The sequence below is a fragment of the Galeopterus variegatus genome, unplaced genomic scaffold (assembly GCF_000696425.1).
Source record: "Galeopterus variegatus unplaced genomic scaffold, G_variegatus-3.0.2 Scaffold6721, whole genome shotgun sequence".
Classification (NCBI taxonomy): Eukaryota; Metazoa; Chordata; class Mammalia; order Dermoptera; family Cynocephalidae; genus Galeopterus; species Galeopterus variegatus.
The window spans coordinates 103869-123286 of NW_007732832.1; the positions used below are offsets into that span (position 1 = coordinate 103869).

The window sequence follows — 19418 nt, forward strand, 5'->3', positions numbered from 1 at the left end:
TCTATTTATTATTTTTAAAATGATCACCGTGCTGCAATGGTAAACATTCTTACTGGGCTTTGTTCAGAGAATACTCTCTTGAAGTCTCTTCAGAAGTTGGCTCAATTTTTTTTTTCTTTTTTTTGAAGATCAAATGTCCTAGATTCACTTTTGGAGAGGATCCTTATCTTAGAGCTAATATGCAGTCGCTTTCAAAATCTGTCTGCTAGAAAGGCTGACATGTAACAGGACTGCCATGACAATGAAGGTGAACAAAGCACGTGGGTATGTTCGTGACCTTGAGTGCCTCGTGCACTCGGGCGGAGCTTATTTACACCAGGGCCAGCTAACTGTGTTTCCAGTAGCTTGGTGATTAGAGGGCTGAAGTGGTCTACCTGCCTGCCTCGACTGGCCGATGGGAACACATGAGGCAGACCTCTGACTGCCTAAGAATGTCCAGGCATTCTCTGGCCCTGCACTTTGGGTTTTTGCTAGATTGGGTTCTGGGGGCCATGGCAGAGCCTCCTTGATGAGACTGCGAGTGCGGGAGCAAGAGCAACAGCTCTAGACCTGTAGAGGGGAGGCCACGCTGACGTGCTCAGTGCAAAAGACGGGGCAATACTCTCAGGCGTCCAGACAAGGAACTTCTGTGCCGTGCAGCCTGTGAGATTGAAGAATAGTCCTAAAGATCCTCAGGTATTTGAGAATACCTCACTTCCTCCTGAATCTTGGCTTCCTTTTCTGTAAAATGCTGGGGCTGGACTAGAGGAGAGGTCCTGAACCTGCTTGTGCCTCAGGATTGCCAGGGCTGCTTGTGGAATATTCAGATGCCTGAGCCCCACTCCAGACCAAGTGAATCATAATCTCCAATTCGTGGGGACCAGGCATCTGTATTCTTTTTTTCATTGTGGCAAAGGACACATGACATAAACTTTACTATTTTAACCATTTTTAAGTATACAGTTTCAGTGGCATTAGGACATTTACATTGTTGTGCAGCCACATTACCACTATTTCCAGAACTTTCTCATCATCCCAAACTGAGGTTCTGTATCCATGAAACTGTGACTCCCCATTCTCTCCTCCCCCAGCTCCTGGTGACCTCCCTTCTGTCTGTCTCTGTGAATTTGCCTGCTCTAGGAACCTCATATAAGTGGAGTCATGCAATATTTGCCCTTTTGTGCATGGCTTATTTCACTTACCACAATGTCTTCAAGGTTGATTGTGAATTTGCCTGCTCTAGGAACCTCATATAAGTGGAGTCATGCAATATTTGCCCTTTTGTTCATGGCTTATTTCACTTACCACAATGTCTTCAAGGTTGATCCATGTCGTAGTGTGTATCTTAATCTCATTCCTTAAAAGACTGAGTAATAGCCCATTGTAGACATATACCATATTTTGTTTATTCATTCATCCATTAATGGGCATTTGGGTTTCCCTGGGCATCTGTATTCTTAATTAGCCCCCTAGGTAGTTCTGATTTCAGCAGGCTTGGGAGCATTGAGTGAAAGTTCTCCTGATTAAATTACGTGTTTGCATTTACCAGGTCTAGGAGAAGAAGGGACAGATATAATGCCATAAACTGGAAAGATGTGACTGTTCATATGTTAAGTATTTTTTCCAAGGTACATGGAATAAACAACGTGACCTCTGATGCCAATAAAATGCTCTTAACTCTAGCCAAACGCTCAGAGTCTCCTGTTAGGAAGGTAAAAGGTTTCACAGAGTTAATAGCATCTAATGTTAAAATAAGTAGTTCCGTACCAGTGAAGTGCTTATCTTCCCACTCTGTGTTCAGTGACACCACATTAGTCACCTGGAATTGACCGTGGTGGGAGTCTTCATACCTTGGAAATCAGAGCTCATTTCAAAGGCAGGACCTTTCCCTCTTGGAGAGCTGGCTGTGAAACACTAGTGGCACACCACTGACTGTATGCCAGGTGTTTGGTATTTTTCTTCTTTTTAACCAATGTCATTAACAAAAGAAATACAATTTAAAAAGATAATTCTTTGTTGACAAGCTGACATCCAGAAAGAGGGTCCCTCGCTGACTCAGGATGCACAGGAGATTCGTTCGTAGCACAGCCCCCCGAGTGCCTGACTCAGCCCCAGCGTGTCGGGGTGGAGGGCGGCTCATCAGGTGGAGCTTTCTCCTCGTTTCTTTCCCAGTGTGGTCACCACACAGCTTTCCTTACCAGATATTTGTCAATCTCTTCGACGCTCCTGCCCGAAGGTTAAGGTCTTTATCAATTTTGTCTTGTTTTTAGCGTGGGTGAGTTTTTCTCCTTAATGCCTTTATCTACATATGTTTCAAATGTGACACAGAACCCCTCTGATCTCATGGCGTGAGATCAGAGGGGGCCACACACAGCCTCCCAGAAGACTGTGCAGATATGTTGGGCTGTTTAATCAGATGCCTCTTCTGCTGGCCACACAGTTCCAAAATCATCCTTTGCAGATGAGGCTGCACTCAGACTTTCCAGACAAGAGCCCAGAAAAAGGAGGTGGCAGATAAGAAGAAAAAGATGGTTTGCAGGAATCTGCATTTTTACAGGTCCCCTAGGGATGCCCTGAGTCCTTGAACTGCTCTTTGATAAACACTTCCCAAAAGTACACTTGGCAAACACAGGCAGGCTTTGTGCCATGGTGGGAGAGGCTCCTGAATGATGTGTAGATTAAGCCAGATTTTCGCGTATAAGTAACTCTAAAAATGGTATAACAAGGGGTGGGCCCAGCAGGGGTATTTTGTAAACATAGACAAGCTTATTCTAAAATTTTTATCAAAAGGCAAAGGACCTAGAATAGCTGAAACAATTTTGAAATACAAGAATAAAGTGGAAGAATCAGTCTACCAATTTCAAGGCTTTAAGGCAGTGTAGTATTGGCAGAGGGGTAGACAGGTAGGTCAGTGGAACAGAATGAAGGACCCAGAAAGATGTTCACAACTATGCCCAACTGATCTTTAACAAAGGTGCCAAAGCAATTCAAAGGAAAAAGGTTAGCTTTTTCAACACATGGTGCTAGAGCAATTAGACATCCATAGGCAAAAAATAAACCTGGCCTAAACTTCATAAGTTATACAAAAATTAAGTCAAAATTGATCATGGACCTAAATGTGAAATGTAAAACTACAAAAAATGTAGAAAAAGCATGTACTGTGCTGGCTGGTTAGCTCACTTGGGAGAGCATGATGCTGGTAACACCAAGGTCAAGGGCTTGGATTCCCTTACTGGCCAGCCGTCAAAAAAAGAAAGAAAAGAAAAGAAAGAAAGTAAAGAAAACTCATGTAGGAGGAAATATTTAGGACCTAGGGTTGGACATAAAGTTTTCAGACTTGACACCAAAAGCACTGTTCATAAAAAGAAAAAAATTTATAAATTGGACCTCATCAATATGGCAAACGTTTGCTTTATGGAAGACTTTGTGAAGAGAATAAAAAAGTCTAATTAGAAAATGGGCAGAAGATATGAAGAGATGTTTCATCAGAGTACATACAGATGGCAATTAAATACATGAAAAGATTTTCAACATCATTAGCTAGCAGGAAAATGCAAATCGAAACCACAATGAAATATCACTACACACCTGTCAAAATGGCTGAAGAAGTATATGGGGTGAGAACACTAAATACTGGTGAAGGTGTGAAAAATCTCTCTTATTTGACTGCTGGTGAGCATGTGGAATGGCTCAGTCACTCTGGAAATCAGTATGGCAATTGCTTACAGAACTAAACATACACATGCCATATGACTCAGTAATTGCACTCTTGAGCATTTATCCCACTAAAACAAAAACCTGTGTTTGCACAAAATCCTGTACACAAATGTTCATAACAGCTTTATTTGTAAGAGGCAGAAAACTGGAAACGACTCCAGATGTCCTTCAGTGGGTGAACGGTTAAACAAACTGTGGGCTGTTCAAACCAGGGAATAGTACTGAGCCATAAAAAGGAACACAACCTATTGATCCATGTGCCAACTTGCATCGAACTCAAAAGAACTATTCAGAGATAAAAGAGTTAATCTCAGAAGGCTACGTACTAGAATATTCTTTTTATACAACATTCTTGTATAACAAAATTATAGACATGGAGAGCAGATTAGTGGTTGCCAGGGGTTAGGGATAGAAGGAAGCTGCAGAGTGACTGTAGTTGTAAATGAGTAGCCTGAGAGAGCCTTGTGATGATAGCACAGTTCTGTATGTTGATTGGTTACAAGAATCTACATGTCATAAAACTGTAGAACACACACACACACACACACACACACAGGTGTGCATGTAACAACTGGTAGAATCTGCATATGCTCTGTGGATTGCACCAGTGTCAGTTTCCTGGTTTTGATACTGCGCTGTGGTTATACCAGATGTGGACATTGGAGGAGGCTGGGTGAAAGGCGCACGGAGTCTCCTTGTAGATTTGCTTGCACTTTCCTGAGAATCTGTAATTATTTCAAAATTGGTTTTGATACTGCGCTGTGGTTATACCAGATGTGGACATTGGAGGAGGCTGGGTGAAAGGTGCACGGAGTCTCCTTGTAGATTTGCTTGCACTTTCCTGAGAATCTGTAATTATTTCAAAATAAAAAATAAAAGAAAAAGGGGGGTGGTGGGATATTTCTGACAATTTTTTCCCAATGAGCCCTGAACACCCTATTTAATCAACCATAAAGGTTACATCAGATAATATGCTTCCCAAAGTATAAAAACCATGCAGAGCCATACGTTAGTGACACAGATGGTATTTCATATGTGTGCTGTATATAACTCATTTCTTCCCTGATATTTTTGAAATTATTCTGGGGAAACTGAGAGTTTCATTCATGAATTTCTGTCTATAGCCACCATAATTTATCCCATGAGGTTGTTGGCTGTTTTGCTGTCTCCAAATGAATTTTATTTTTGTAGGTTGTTACCATGCACCCCAAACTGTGAAACACATTCCTGTTTTGAAAAATGTACGAATCCAGCCTTAGATGTTTGAATTGTATACTTTGAGCCCTAATTTTTTGTTGCTTCTCAATGTCAACATTTCCAAGGTTTAGCATGATTGGCAGTCAGACATAAAGGCACGTAGAACAGAGTTTAAACATAAATCCACAAAATCAGCTCTTGCCCCTGCAGCCACAAAACCTACATTTTACCTTATAATACTGGCTTTAAGTCATCACTGGAACATCATTTTAAAGTATCACTGAAAGGAAGCATGTTGTCTTCCCCAGGGACGTCATTTTCACTATTGAAGCTGCTACTTTCTGAGCTCTTTCTACGAGTACGTGTCGTGCACAAGCACATAGTGCGTGGATAGTGGATGGAACATGGATTTTGGAGTAAGATGGAAAGGGTGGCTGTGTGAACTGGACAAAGTCACTTTGCTTTTCTCAAACTCGGTTTCCTCATTTTTAAAAACTGAGGGTAAAATGTTTTGTGTCTTACAGTATTTTTTATGGGAATATAATTAAATCTCATGTGAAAACTCCAAGTACAATGTCTCACCTATGATAATTATTTTAATATTAACTTAAAAATTCTTTTAATTTTTAAATTATTTTAATTTAAATTATCATAATTTTAACTTTCTCTTTTTTTCCTGCTGGAAGATAATTTACATATTATTTCTCAAAATATTTTTTTGGAACTCATTTTTGGAAATGGCTTTCTGTGACATTTTCCTGCCTACATTAGGAACCGGTCTTATGACTTCCCAGGATAGTCTCTCCTAGTATAATAGTGTTTTCCATCTTTCTCCATTTTTGCTCAGTATGAGCTCAACTTAGTGTTTTTTGCTTTGCCTGTTGAGAAGCAACGGGTGCCGGCTTTGGCAATAGGGTCCTGAGGGTAGCACGGTTTCTGTGGCGCAAGTAAGCCCAGAGGAAGACGCACTCTCACATTTGTCTCCATTTTTGCTCAGTATGAGCTCAACTTAGTGTTTTTTGCTTTGCCTGTTGAGAAGCAATGGGTGCCGGCTTTGGCAATAGGGTCCTGAGGGTAGCACGGTTTCTGTGGCGCAAGTAAGCCCAGAGGAAGACGCACTCTCACATTTAGAAGTGTTTATGGTGAGAACAGGTCAAATGCGAGAATAATGGGTGATGTGGCTCAGATAAAAAAGGTGTTGCAAACATTTTTCTTCCTTTGTGTATTTATTGCATATTTCCTTTATTGTACTGATTATATTAAAAGTTCAAAAGCATATTGGCTAGAAGCCCAATTTATTTGTGGTTCATAGATTCTATTTTATGACCTTAATATCAATGCTAGATATTGTATGTACGTGATACTATAAAGCGATGAGACTGAAAGCCACAATTTCATCACTTACAGTCTCCAGTAGACACAAAGATTGGAAATCCACGTTCAATCACGTGGAGGTTAGGTTTTGCATTCCTTTATACTGGTGAAGCGCGTTGAATTTGCAAGTGATTTACTGTATTTGTCTGATATTTCTGTATATTTGGGGCTTTATTCATAAAATCATTAAAAATTAAGTAAAATAACTTTCTACCATTTCTTTTTCTATTGTAGATTATTTCATTTTAATCACATATTGATTTCCTAATTGGAAAATAAAACAAAAAAAGCTTTGAAAAAAGTGTTGTGGTGAGGGACACACACTACTTTTTAAGAACTCAGTTTGTGGGTCTGATTCCTTCTCTTGGGATTGAGGAAATGGTTTGGCCATAAAATTCCCATTAACCAAAAATAAGCAAAATTGCCTGCAGGATTCATGTAGGTACAGCCTTGAAGAGTAATAAAAGCCTTTTTAAAATGAACTCTTAAGGACACAATTTAAGCCCTAGAACGGCTGGTCAGATTTAATGTTTATCCCTTTTAGTTATACTTCCATATGTTTCTGGAGAACAGTGTCCGAAAAGTGGCTCATTAAAAAAATTGTATTGGGCCGGGGTAATTTGGGGCTTATTGACCAAGTCCAGGGGGATGAGGTGCCCTATTAGGTGGTCTGGAAGCAGCACAGAATGGCAGACTGTCTGCTCTGTTTCCCTGTGCCATGTGGCATGAGCTGACTTCAAAGACCCCCAGTTTGGATTAGTTTAAGTACACATGACTGTTGGCATGCTTATTTCCCTCTGTTTGCATGCTTATTCCTCCCCCCCCAAAAGACAAGAATAAACCAGTAGTTTGGGGGACCAAAGTGGATTTCGGAACGAAAAGGCACCCTCCTTATGTGAATTGCTCCAGGAAAGCTTTGCTTTTCTGGAGGTGAAGTTGTTAAGGGCCCACATGCCCAGGAGGAGAAGACGGCAGTCGGGGAATGTCACCCTTTCTGTGTTCTGTTTCGGTGGTTTGCAGGAATAAAGCAGCATGTTGATGCTTGCTGTTTATTACTCGTGAAATTAAACATTCGTTAAGTACAAAGTACCATAAGGGACCTGGAAATTCACATTATGAATGGAGAAAGAACACAGGAGGACAACCTGAAGGGGAAACGTCGAGGAAGGCTTCCCAGAGGCTCTGACTTTAGGCTGAGTCTTGAAGGAGCAATTAGCCAGTGGAGGAAAGAAGAGCCTGGGTGACCCGTGTCTTTGTGGGGTGACGGCGATGGAAAGAGTGCATGAGGTCTCGGTGTTTCAGGAAGGGACCAGCATGCACGAAATCACAGGATGAGGTCTTCTGGTCATCCCTGGGGGAACTCTAAGTGCAGCATGTCTGCGGCAGCCGGAGTGTGTGAGTTTGGAAGCAACAGACAAGAGAATGAGCACGTGAGCTGAGGCCAGGCCCGGAGCTGTACATGCTGAGGAGTTTGGATTTTATACTAAGCGTCATTGGTTCTGAATCCCGGCTGCTCGTCAGACTCCTCTTCTTCTTCTCACTTCTGGAGACGCTGATCTAATTCATCTGGAAACGCAGGACTGGGGGTGGGTGCCTGGTCTGCACCTCAGCCAGGCCGAGCACCATCCGTCCTTGATAAAGTTCAAACACGCAAATGACATTATAAGACCTGGAAGAGCACACACTGGCAGCTGCGCAGGAGGATGCCTTGAAAAAGATCCTTACCGCGACCAGGAGAAACAGCCAGAGAGTTGTGGTAATAGTCCAGGTGAGGAATCGCCAGCCCCTCAGCGGAGGCCGGACTGGAGGGGATGGAAGCTAACTGGAAGGGAGCATGTAGAAGGCATGAGAGGGATTTGAGGAGGGAAGGCACGGTCCGCAGGCCTCCGAGAGGTTCTGTAAGGTAAAGACCGAGGGTCCTTCGACGAAGGGAGCATGTAGAAGGCATGAGAGGGATTTGAGGAGGGAAGGCACGGTCCGCAGGCCTCTGAGAGGTTCTGTAAGGTAAAGACCGAGGGTCCTTCGACTGGGCACTTAGAAGACAGCTGCAGCCCGAGAGGGTGACGTTTCAGTGGGGTGGTCAGGGCAGAAGCCAGAGGGCCTGGGCTGCAGATCTTGGACATGCATTTGGAAACATGCGGGTTCATCGTGAGAGCAACCCTGGGACCCAAGGTGCAATTCTATGGATGACGGGAAAAGGCTGGAAAGGCAGTTTGGGGCCAGGCTGTGAGGGCTTTGGATACCAGAGGTTACGTTATTGCTGATGGTAAGATCTAGTTCTCTGTCCTCAGGCGAACAGAAAAGTGAGAGGGTTGGGACCAGGAGGGTGAAACGAGGCCAGAGGAAGCTCGTTAGAAGGCCGGTGCCATTTTTTATGGTCCTGCTGTGAGGGCTTTGGATACCAGAGGTTACGTTATTGCTGATGGTAAGATCTAGTTCTCTGTGCTCAGGCGAACAGAAAAGTGAGAGGGTTGGGACCAGGAGGGTGAAACGAGGCCAGAGGAAGCTCGTTAGAAGGCCGGTGCCATTTTTTATGGTCCCGATGATTTTTAACAGCTATTTTAACAACAGGATGATGAAAATGTGTGCTATTCTCTCTCCCTTGGGACAATGTGGCCACTGAAAAAGGTTGCAACTAATAGGAAAAACGAGTTTTATTGCTTAACTGTGGATTTAATTAATTTGTGTTCTTCCTGTTTCCATTTGCACGTGTTCTCTGAGTTGACTAGTTTACTAGGCCAGGCTTCTTGTCTTCGAGAGCATGCATGTCTAAAAAAGTCCCCTGAAGTTCTTCCCCGCCCTGAAAATATTTAGCTTAAAAAAAAGCCAAAACACATACAAAAGGAAAGTGTAGCTAGTTTATTCTCATTTTTGCATTATTTTAGATGTAAAGAACAACTGTCGAGCTCTGTTTGATGGTTTAAGTCGGGGTTTCTCGACCTGGGCACAGTTGACTCTGAGCTGGTTAATTTTTGCTGTGCCTTATAAGGGTGTTTAGCAGCATCCCGCGTCTCTACCACTAGACGCCTGTAACACTCCTCATCCCCCGTTGTGATGACCTAAAATGTCTCCTAACATTGCCAAACATCCTCTGGGCGGGGGTGGGGGTGGTAGACGAAATCGCTCTCGGTTGAGAACTGCTGCTTTAAATACACTGAAGTGATTTCATCAGAAAATACCCGCTTCCTTCTGCTGCAGCACTGATGGCTTTATTGAAGCCTGTAGAATCTCAAAAGCACTTATCACCAGGAGAAAACTAATGAATGTTTAGTTTATAGATTCTCTTGTAGAAGGTTTATTTAAAATATATAAAGAAAAAGGAAAAGCCACTTCGCTGGTTGCTGTGTGTTTACCTAACCATTCTTCCACCTACCCCCCTCAGTACTCTTTCATTTAGTTGCTGAATCTATCATTTCATTTTATAAGAACAATGTTGGCTGTTTTCCTGGGCCATTAAGCCCTGGATACAAAGGACATTATGCTCAATTAGAAAATGCCAAAATAATGCTACCAGTTTAGACCTAGGTGTGAAAATATGGATTTCATGCAGAACCTGGATTCTAGTGTTAGTTTCACACCTAACTCCTTCCAGTTTGGAGCAAGCCACTTCAGTCTTTCTGTGTCAGTTTTCTCCTCTAAAATGAAGGAGATAAGCTACAGTGTCTGTAAGTCTGCCTCTGGTTCTAAACCGTTTGTCATTTCCTTGGGTTGTTGCCCCCGCACTCCCATGTGCAGTGATACCCAGAATGTTCTCTGCCGGTTGCCAGTGGCCCGTGGACTACGATGCTGGTCTACAATAAGATAAATACAGAAACGGAGATTAAACAACTAGAAACAATATAATACATGTAATAATAAAAAAAGTTGGGCTTACGTTTTAGTCTCTCAGATTCAATATTTCTTATATGCCATTTTTATTACATTTTATAAAAGTATTAGTCCTCATTGTATTGAAAAAACAAAAACTGGTCTTTCACTAGAAGGAGTTTGAGAAGCACTGTCTGGATGTATGATGGTAAATTTCCTTTGTCTTACTACGCTGGCCAAAAAGAGATAGTATGTTCTGGGAATACAAAAATAGAAGCAAGGTATTGTCCATTTACCCTATTAGTAGCTTAAAGTTGTTGGCAAATAGAATTTATTATAAAGAAATTCACCTTACAGAAAATAAAAGGTCATTTATTTTGGGGGTATGTGTAAGGTTTTCTTTGTATGTATATCTGAGTCTTCACATAGCTAAACCTAGTGTCTTGCATTAAGATAGCATGTTTATCTTAAAACATGAACCCCAAAAGTGTCTGAAAATGCTCTTTTTTAATTGCCTTATTCCTAAAAATCCTTACATATGACATCAACTCCAATGCTTGGTGTACTGAAGTCTCCAGGACTAGTTAATGCTAGTGAGGGTAAGTGAAGAAAGAAAAGGTGCAGATTATATTTACTAAAGAGATTTTCGCGGGTGTTTTTGAGTCTATTCAGTCATTCGGCTTCATCCACCATTTCGGAAAATCTATTATATGGGCTCAGGGGTGGTGGACCGGCATGTAAGCAAGGGCAGTTAAGCAGTGAAGCATGTTACAATCTGATTTTCCAGTACTGTATTATTGTCCAGTCTTTCTTTACATGTTAACATATGGTGAAGGAACAAGGCTTCTAACAGAGTTATTTGAAGCAGGAAACCCTGTTGGGTTCCATGAACTGTGGACCACTTGTTCCAATACCTTTTATTCCACACAGAGTGGAATAATCCGGAGAGCCCTGAGCTGCCCCTGGGAGACCTTTGCACGTGACCTGGCATTGCTTGGGAGCGGCTGCCTGTCCTGCAGCTCCTCCCTGGCCTATTCGGGTTCTGTAGCACATAACCTCCTCCAAAGTGAAAAAGGAGAGATCTTTGCCTGCCCTGTTAGCAACGAAAAATCACCCTTTCTTTCGGTTTTTTAATCCAGATGATGAAAATATAGAACATATTCGGAAACTCCACTGGCAGTCTTCGCAGGCATTTCATATTTACTTGGACTTAACATGAATTGGATTTGGTTCTCTGGTTTCCCCGCCTCCATCCCTCAGAACAAGTTATTTATTATCTGAGTGAGTCTGTGTTAGTGGATCAGACATGCACATGGCACGTCTATAGTAAGTGTGTTTGCTCAGTAAGATTTATGCAAGCCCAAATTGTTTTATATTGGTTTTCATTGTTGAAAATTTACTGTATTCATTCTTGGTCTGGCATAAGTATTTGTAGTGTGCTAGAGGTTCCTGTGGTTGAACACTTTATCTCTGTAACACTTCATGCAAAGGAAATTAAAAAATATATCGTGAAAGCATTTCCCTAATATGTTTCCAGTCAGCGGTGTGCTTTAGTAATTTGATTTGTAGGAACTAGAGAGCAGAGTATTACTGAGCTCCTTTCAATCATTCATAATTCTTTGGGAATTCAGATCATGGTTCCAAGTTTATGAAAACATCTATTGAAATTTTCCTACGTCCTTTATTATTCTGCTTGTACGTATTAAGAGGGTTTTTCGCACAGCAGTAAAAGAGCTTATGGAAGGTGAGTCTCCTTTCTGTATCTTGGACAAGAAAAACTGATGTGAATCGGGGTGATTAGCTTGCCAGAAGTCTATCGTTGAGACAGAAATCCAGGGCCTTTTATTTCTGCATTATCCCGTGTGTGTGTTCGCGCTTCTGCTTCTATACTTTTCGGGTTAATCGATCCAGACTATTATTGGTAAATTGCTTTGCTTGGTGGATTCCTAAGGATGTAGTGACTCTCTGCACAGCCGGGGCATCTTCCCAGAAAGTACAACGCACAGTGTGGAGGGTGTTATTTATACAAACTGACTCAAGATCTAGGCTGTGATCTTCACACCACTATTGCTTTGGCTCCGTCTGTAGAGACTTAAGCTAGCTGGCTTTTTCCCCCTATTGAAGATCTCTGTCCTTTGACTTCTGTTTTTGCCAGTGAATTAGTATAATGCCTGTTTTAGCCAGTGAATTAATATGTGATAATCCATACATTGATAGTTTCAGATTTGCTTAATCTAATTTACTACCTAAAAGTAAAATAAAAGTGAAATATGAAATCATAGCTCTTAGAGCTGGGAATTAAGACTTGGAAGGTTTTATCTGATGAAGACAGTAGCCCTTCAATAGTCCTAGATGGGCATGGAATTTTGCAATCAGATCTCATATATTTTAATTTTCTGCTTTTATTTCCTGCCATGTTTTAAACTTCCCCCTTGATCTTCAGCAACTTTGAATTTATTGTCTCATTTATTTATTTGTCTATTTATTTAGATCCCCTTTCACAGTGGTGTCTTTGGCTCTGGTACTTCTCATACTTTATTAGACATAAATAAAGCCATGAGTTTGTGCATTTTGGCCAAGAGAATTCATCAATCCATGGCTTTCCATTTGAAAATACAGTCCATGATGTTAATCTTCTCAGTAGTCAAAGAACTAATGTAAGTGAACGGCAAGTGGATACTTAGAAGGCTTAGGGCTCAGCTGTGTTTCTGGGGAGAGCAGCCCAGGCGCACGACGGTTCCTTCGATGGCTAGTCTTGGCTTAGAGGACGTCACTTCCTTTTTCTCCAAAGATGAAAGAAACCCACACTCATTCTCGGCCTCTCTTCTTGCTTCTGTGTTTCCTGACTAGGTTGCACCTACGAAGGAAGTGCCTATAACAGCTCCTTCAAGTGGCAGAGTGCAGCTGAGCCCTGTGTCCTGCGGCAGTGTCAGGTAAAGTCCACCTATTAATCCTCCAGCAAAAAGGAACTCACGATGTGCTCCTCAGCAGCCCCTTTCAGACAACACAGAACAGTCGTCTAAAAAGCTTAACAAAAATGAGAAACAAGTGAAAAACCAACTGTTTCCTTGTACGTATTTATTGTGATATTCACCGTAACAAGACAGGTACAGTATAGATATTGTAGAGGACTTGCTTCCAGAAACACACAGAGGAATTGTCCACTTTTGTTAAATTGGGCCTGGAAAAGCTCTGGGAAGATGCATATGTCCTTGGGGAAGATTCATGTCTTCCTGTGAAAACATCTTTGAGAAAAACACAAATTCCTGTTAGGAGAAAAGAGGTATTGTTAGAGCGTATATGTTTTCCTCCTTTGATTTAGAAAGATTTTGAATGGGAGCCAATCTGTAAACTGTATGCAATAGAAGAAATTAGTCACCTCAACCTGACAAATTTAAGAACCACAAGTTCAGCAACTAAGAAGCTTATTGTGGCTGAACCCTGAAGAGAATTGACACCACATGGCTCCAATCCCTGCAGGTATTAAACACAGCAGGACAAACCAAAGGGCAGATAAAGAACCGGACAAATTTAAGAACCACAAGTTCAGCAACTAAGAAGCTTATTGTGGCTGAACCCTGAAGAGTATTGACACCACATGGCTCCAATCCCTGCAGGTATTAAACACAGCAGGACAAACCAAAGGGCAGATAAAGAACCGAAATTTTCAAACTCCTTTTCTTATCTCTATTGAAATACCCTTTAAAAGAATAATGCTTATCTAATTTTGACATGTTGAAAAAAATGATCTAGTTGTCAAATTGTTACATTTGTTTTCAGCCTGTGCAACCTCTCTCCTCAGAACAAAATTAAACAAACGAACAGACAAAAACACAAAATCATCTACAAAATGGCAGGGAATAGGGAGAGAACCCTTCAAGGGCCACCTCTGAAAATTAATTTAAAAGTTATTTCAGTTGATACTAAGGTGATATTAGAGTCCTGATATCAGTTTGCAAATGACTCACTTGATTTTATTAAGACCTAATGCCTCTATTTTGACATATATAATATAAACTTAAAAATATTTTTATCTAAACTCTTCATCCGATGCTTGAGGAAACTGAGATGCAGGCTCTATGGAGGCAAAGTGACGTTTCTAAGATTGCAGAGCTGGTCTAGTTATTTCTAGAAGGGTGGTAGGATTTAGGTCTCCAGATGCTAGTCTGGGGTATTAAGCTTTTACTCTGTGCCTCATAATTAACAGCTTGAAGTGTAATAACATTGATAGGAAATACAGAAAGTATGGAAACTTCAAACGATTGTGAATGAGCGGCTAGACTCTGACAGGTACTGCCCGGCAGAGAGAAGGTCTTGAAAAGTAGATTTGGAAGAAAGAAAGTAGAGCCATGAGAAGGTGCAAGGACAGGGCAGGACAGATGGTGGGGCTCACACTCTGGGTTCTAAAGCCTTGGGGACTTGAGCCGGGTCTCACCTCCCTGTGCCATGTCCCTCTGGGCCGGGTGCACACCCTGCTTTGTACTTTTTGTGTTTAGAATCTTCTGCAATCAGATCTCATATATTTTAATTTTCTGCTTTTATTTCCTGCCATGTTTTAAACTTCCCCCTTGATCTTCAGCAACTTTGAATTTATTGTCTCATTTATTTATTTGTCTATTTATTTAGATCCCCTTTCACAGTGGTGTCTTTGGCTCTGGTACTTCTCATACTTTATTAGACATAAATAAAGCCATGAGTTTGTGCATTTTGGCCAAGAGAATTCATCAATCCATGGCTTTCCATTTGAAAATACAGTCCATGATGTTAATCTTCTCAGTAGTCAAAGAACTAATGTAAGTGAACGGCAAGTGGATACTTAGAAGGCTTAGGGCTCAGCTGTGTTTCTGGGGAGAGCAGCCCAGGCGCACGACGGTTCCTTCGATGGCTAGTCTTGGCTTAGAGGACGTCACTTCCTTTTTCTCCAAAGATGAAAGAAACCCACACTCATTCTCGGCCTCTCTTCTTGCTTCTGTGTTTCCTGAGGGGCAGCAAGGTGGACCTGCTGTCTTTTTTAGAGGTCCTGCTGCCTAGCTGACAGCTAGGGGTCCTTCCGTTCCAGTCGCTGGAATGTTGCCTCTTACTTTTCTGAGCAGGATTACAAGGCCTCCTGCATCTTTTCTTGCTCTTATGTACAAGCCTGGGGATTTTGAGGTGAAAGATTTTTTCTGATCTCTTAAGCCACTGGCTGATAGTCTCAGACAGGTGTTCTGCATTTTGGGTTTTCTCTGAGCACTTCTCACGGGTGGTGACAAAACTACTGCTCTTTGCTTTGGAGGTTAACCTCCAAAGGGCCTTCTGTTCTTCAGACCTTCCTGTGAACTGGCTACGGCACCGTGCAGGATGCTCTGCAGAGGCGGGTCCCTGCTCCATCCGCAGGCCCCAGCTGCTCCCTGCAGGCGGTCCCTGTGACTGGTAGACCTTCTGTTCTTCAGACCTTCCTGTGAACTGGCTACGGCACCGTGCAGGATGCTCTGCAGAGGCAGGTCCCTGCTCCATCCGCAGGCCCCAGCTGCTCCCTGCAGGCGGTCCCTGTGACTGGTAGACTGGAGCCCCTTTCAGAGTTCAGTCTTTTCTCACCCTTGGATGACAAGGACGGCCAGTTTCCACTACTTCTAACCTTCTTAGGTCCCTGGCAGTCTTTATTTAGCTTCCTTCTCGCACTGGGATTTCTGTAAAATTATATTGTTAGATGAGCTTACATGAAGGCCAAAAACTGGTTGGAAGTAAAATAATTCTTTCCACAATCGAATTATTTTGTATCCATCAGAGTTTGCTTGAGTACTTTCCCCTCTAAATGCACTGAATGTTTTGTATGGCGTAACCATATCTTTAAATGCCTGCAGGGTCCTTATTAAATTAGATCAGTAGTTCTCTAGGCTGTACATTAAAATAAACTGGGAAGTTTTAAAAAATAAATTTTGATGCCCAGGTTGCATCCCAGACCTATTTCATTAGAATGGCTGAGGATGGGACCCAGGCCTCCCAGACAATTTCTGTACACAGCCAAATTTGAGATTGACAATGAGCAAATTTTATACACCAGGTAAATATGAATTCCCTTGTGTCAGGTAGACTGCTGCTTTACTGATAGAGAGTCAACTCAGAGCCACCTGCCTCATAGCCAGAGGACCCCTCGAAGCTCCACACCCCTCGCCATGTGTAACATTCACAGATAGCCACGTTTGCAGGCTGCCTCTGAAACTGTGGGCAAACGAATGGCAGAGTGTGTTGCCTCCAGCGGTTGAAGATTTCATATTGGAGCAATTGCTTCTTTCACTGATTTCTGGTGGAGTTCCCGGGCAGGTCAGGGCTGAGCTCCGTGAGCACTCCTACTGCAGTGCTGAGTGCTCGTGACCACCTGCAGAGGAACCAGGTGGTGTCCACTGTTCGCAGGAACAAACTGTGCCCAGTGAGGATTAGAGGCTGCCCAAGGCCGAGGCCAATGAGTGAGGAAGGGTCAAGCAGCCCCTCCCCTGTCCACGCCACCAAGTGCGTTACCTCCTGCCACGTCCGCCTTGAGAACTGTTCTGCTTGGGTCCAAGTGTCCGGGAGGCAGATCTTTAAATGTTAGCATGCCAGAGCCGCATACCAGCCCCTAACACCCAGGCAGGCTCTGTGCTCTCAGTTATGGGGTCAGGAGGCAACTTTGCTCCCTCTCCTTATTTCCAAAGGCCAACCTTTGGGGTACAAATAGTAACACTCAGAAAGAGCCACGTCCAGAATGCATTAACCTTGTCTCAGGAGAGAAGCCTCAGGCACGTCTCGATAGAGACCGTCAGGGGAGGCCCTGGGATATTCTCTGTAGTAATTCAGAAGGACTGGCATCTGTCATTGATCAGGGAATGGTATTCTGCATAATGACAAACGTGTACAATCTGTGGTCAGTTTCTTCCTGAAACAGCTTTCAGAGCATTCTTGGTTGTCTGCTCCTTCCCTTTTGTCTGACTCTTTGCTCAAGGACGGTGGTTGTGATGGGAACAGTTTGCATAGAATTTCCATCTAAAATTCCTTTATTTAAGTTGTGCAGTGTAGATTGTTGTGGTTAATCTGTCTGGCAATCTGTATGACAGAATCAGTGGTGCAAACGTATACGAAAGAATTGAAGACACTTTGTTGAAAGTGTCCTTTGAGGAGAGACAACTGGGACTCTGCCATTACTAACAATGCTGAGACAGCCCTTGGGAGGACCCAGGCCTACCACGTCTTTCTGTATCACTGAGAATAGCAAGGAGGTGGTTGATTGCTAGCTCTGGGTGTGGGTTATCAAAAAGATCTTATTCTTGGGGTAGTTTTTAAACCACAGTTTCACTTGGCTGGTCAACTGCAGACTCAGAAGCATTTGTCCGCACATCTTGCAGTTGAACAAGGGTGCCCCATCTGGCTTCAAAATGAGCGGGACCAGCAGCCGCATCAGGTGGGGGTGGGGGTGATGCTTGTTCCCTGTGGTTGGGAGCCAGCTGCTCCAAGAGTTGGGTGGGTTCTGCTGAAGCCTTTAGTTGGTAGGCCTTGGGGTGTCGATGAGTTCTTGCACACTTACTCTCGGCGTGAGAGCCAGTCCTTCATGACAGCCTTCTTTGCTGAGTCTTGCCCACCGATAGCCCTGCTTGCAGCACTGTCTGTAGGCCTTGGGGTGTCGATGAGTTCTTGCACACTTACTCTCGGCGTGAGAGCCAGTCCTTCACGACAGCCTTCTTTGCTGAGTCTTGCCCACCGATAGCCCTGCTTGCAGCGCTGTCTATGCAGCACTGTCTGCTATGTGGAAAGTGATCTCAGCTATCCTGGCCAAGCACCCTATGAGGACAGTCCTGAGGAAAGTGGCTTTGCCATTAGCTGATGGTCCTCCCATGGCCCACATGACCTGGGGTTACTGGCCAGACTGTGCTTCAGGTCATTTGTGACATCTCTTTGGAAAATGGCATGTCCTGGGCACTTTCTGAATAGGATACAGCTCCTGGGTTTTGGTCCCATTGTTAGACAAACTTGGTGGGGCCTGTGGTCCCTTTAATCCACACAGGGTGGGGCTGAATACCCATGTGGCACCCCTGCCCTGCCTCTGCCCCTTCTTGCCTGTGCCTGGCTCTCTGCACAGTGCGGTGGGTGGATCAGAACTGAGAACCCCAGCTCTGCGGTCGGCCAGCTGGGTGAGTTACTCCCGCTCTCTGAGCCATGCTTTCCTCGTCTGTGGCAAGAGAGATAAGGGTCCCTATTGTGTAGCGTCTGTGGGAAGACGGGGTGAGGTTGGGGTGCGCAGGGCTGGGAGAGGCCTCACGATGCCTGGGCACTCACCAAGGGGCAGTGCTCAGTGTCATCTGCTCTCTGCCTCTCTGGCCCTCAGTGCTTGGTGCCCTTGGCCGTGGCCAGCACGAGCACGGTGCAGCTCCTGGGGCTCACTGCGAGGCTCGCTACCACACACCGCTACCCGCTGCGCTGGCCCAGGCTCCACCGTCTCTGGGGTTTTTAGTCCCATGCCAATCTTTTGCACTCTATTTATTTATTTATTTATTTTTTCTGTGTGACAATCCTGTCCGCTGGTTAAAGAGGACACTCTGCTGGGTGGAGGTGGAGGTGGAGACAGGTCAGTGGTGGATAGAAGGACCATGTCAGGCTCAACAGGACGGCTGCCCTAATTCCAAACTCTTCTTTGCGTTCTAGGCTGTGTGTTTGAGGGCGAGCAGTACCGAGAAGGAGAGGAGTTTCATCCGGAGGGAAACACATGCACCAAGTGTTCCTGTGTTGTAAGTCCTGCCGTGCACGTTACAGGGTGATCGTTTGGGCTGGCTGCTGTTGGGACTCGGCGGGCCCACCCTGCTCTGTGCAGTCTCTCTCTCTCTCCTCTCAGGAGAAGCCAGTGCTTGTGTGTGTGTGTAGGGGGGGGGCTGTCTTATGCACTGCAGGGTGTGCTCAGCAGCCCTGGCCGCCACCCACTGGGTTCCAGCAGCACCGTTGTACGGCCGACAGTGTCTGCAGACATTGCCCTGTGTCCCCTCGCTTCCAGCTGAGAACCACTGCTCTAAAGAGTGAGGGAGAGAGGCTGATTTTCCGTCACTTGCTTCCTTCTTTGGGAAGACCGTGGATTTTCTGTTCCTTGGGGCACAGGAGCTTCCTGATGAGGCAGCTCTTGAGTTGTTTAGTGCAGTCACATGGGAAGCAGATGGGGATCAGCACAGCTGCCTCAGTGTGTTCTGTGGGGCGAGGACCTGATCTAAGGGCTGGTCATTTATGGCGGGGGCATAGCTGGGAGGAAATCACCCCTAAATGGTGGCTTCGGGACACAGTAGGGATTCGTGAGACAGACAGAGCCGCACATTTGTCTTTCTAAGCATTGTTGACTTTTCATCCACACG

At 43.9% G+C, this 19418-nt stretch overlaps 1 pseudogene; it reads left to right on the top strand.

Annotated features, from left to right (window-relative positions):
* Positions 1–18809, top strand: part of LOC103606598 — a 64739-nt pseudogene extending 45930 nt beyond the window's left edge.
* Positions 18810–19418: the final 609 nt, after the last annotated feature.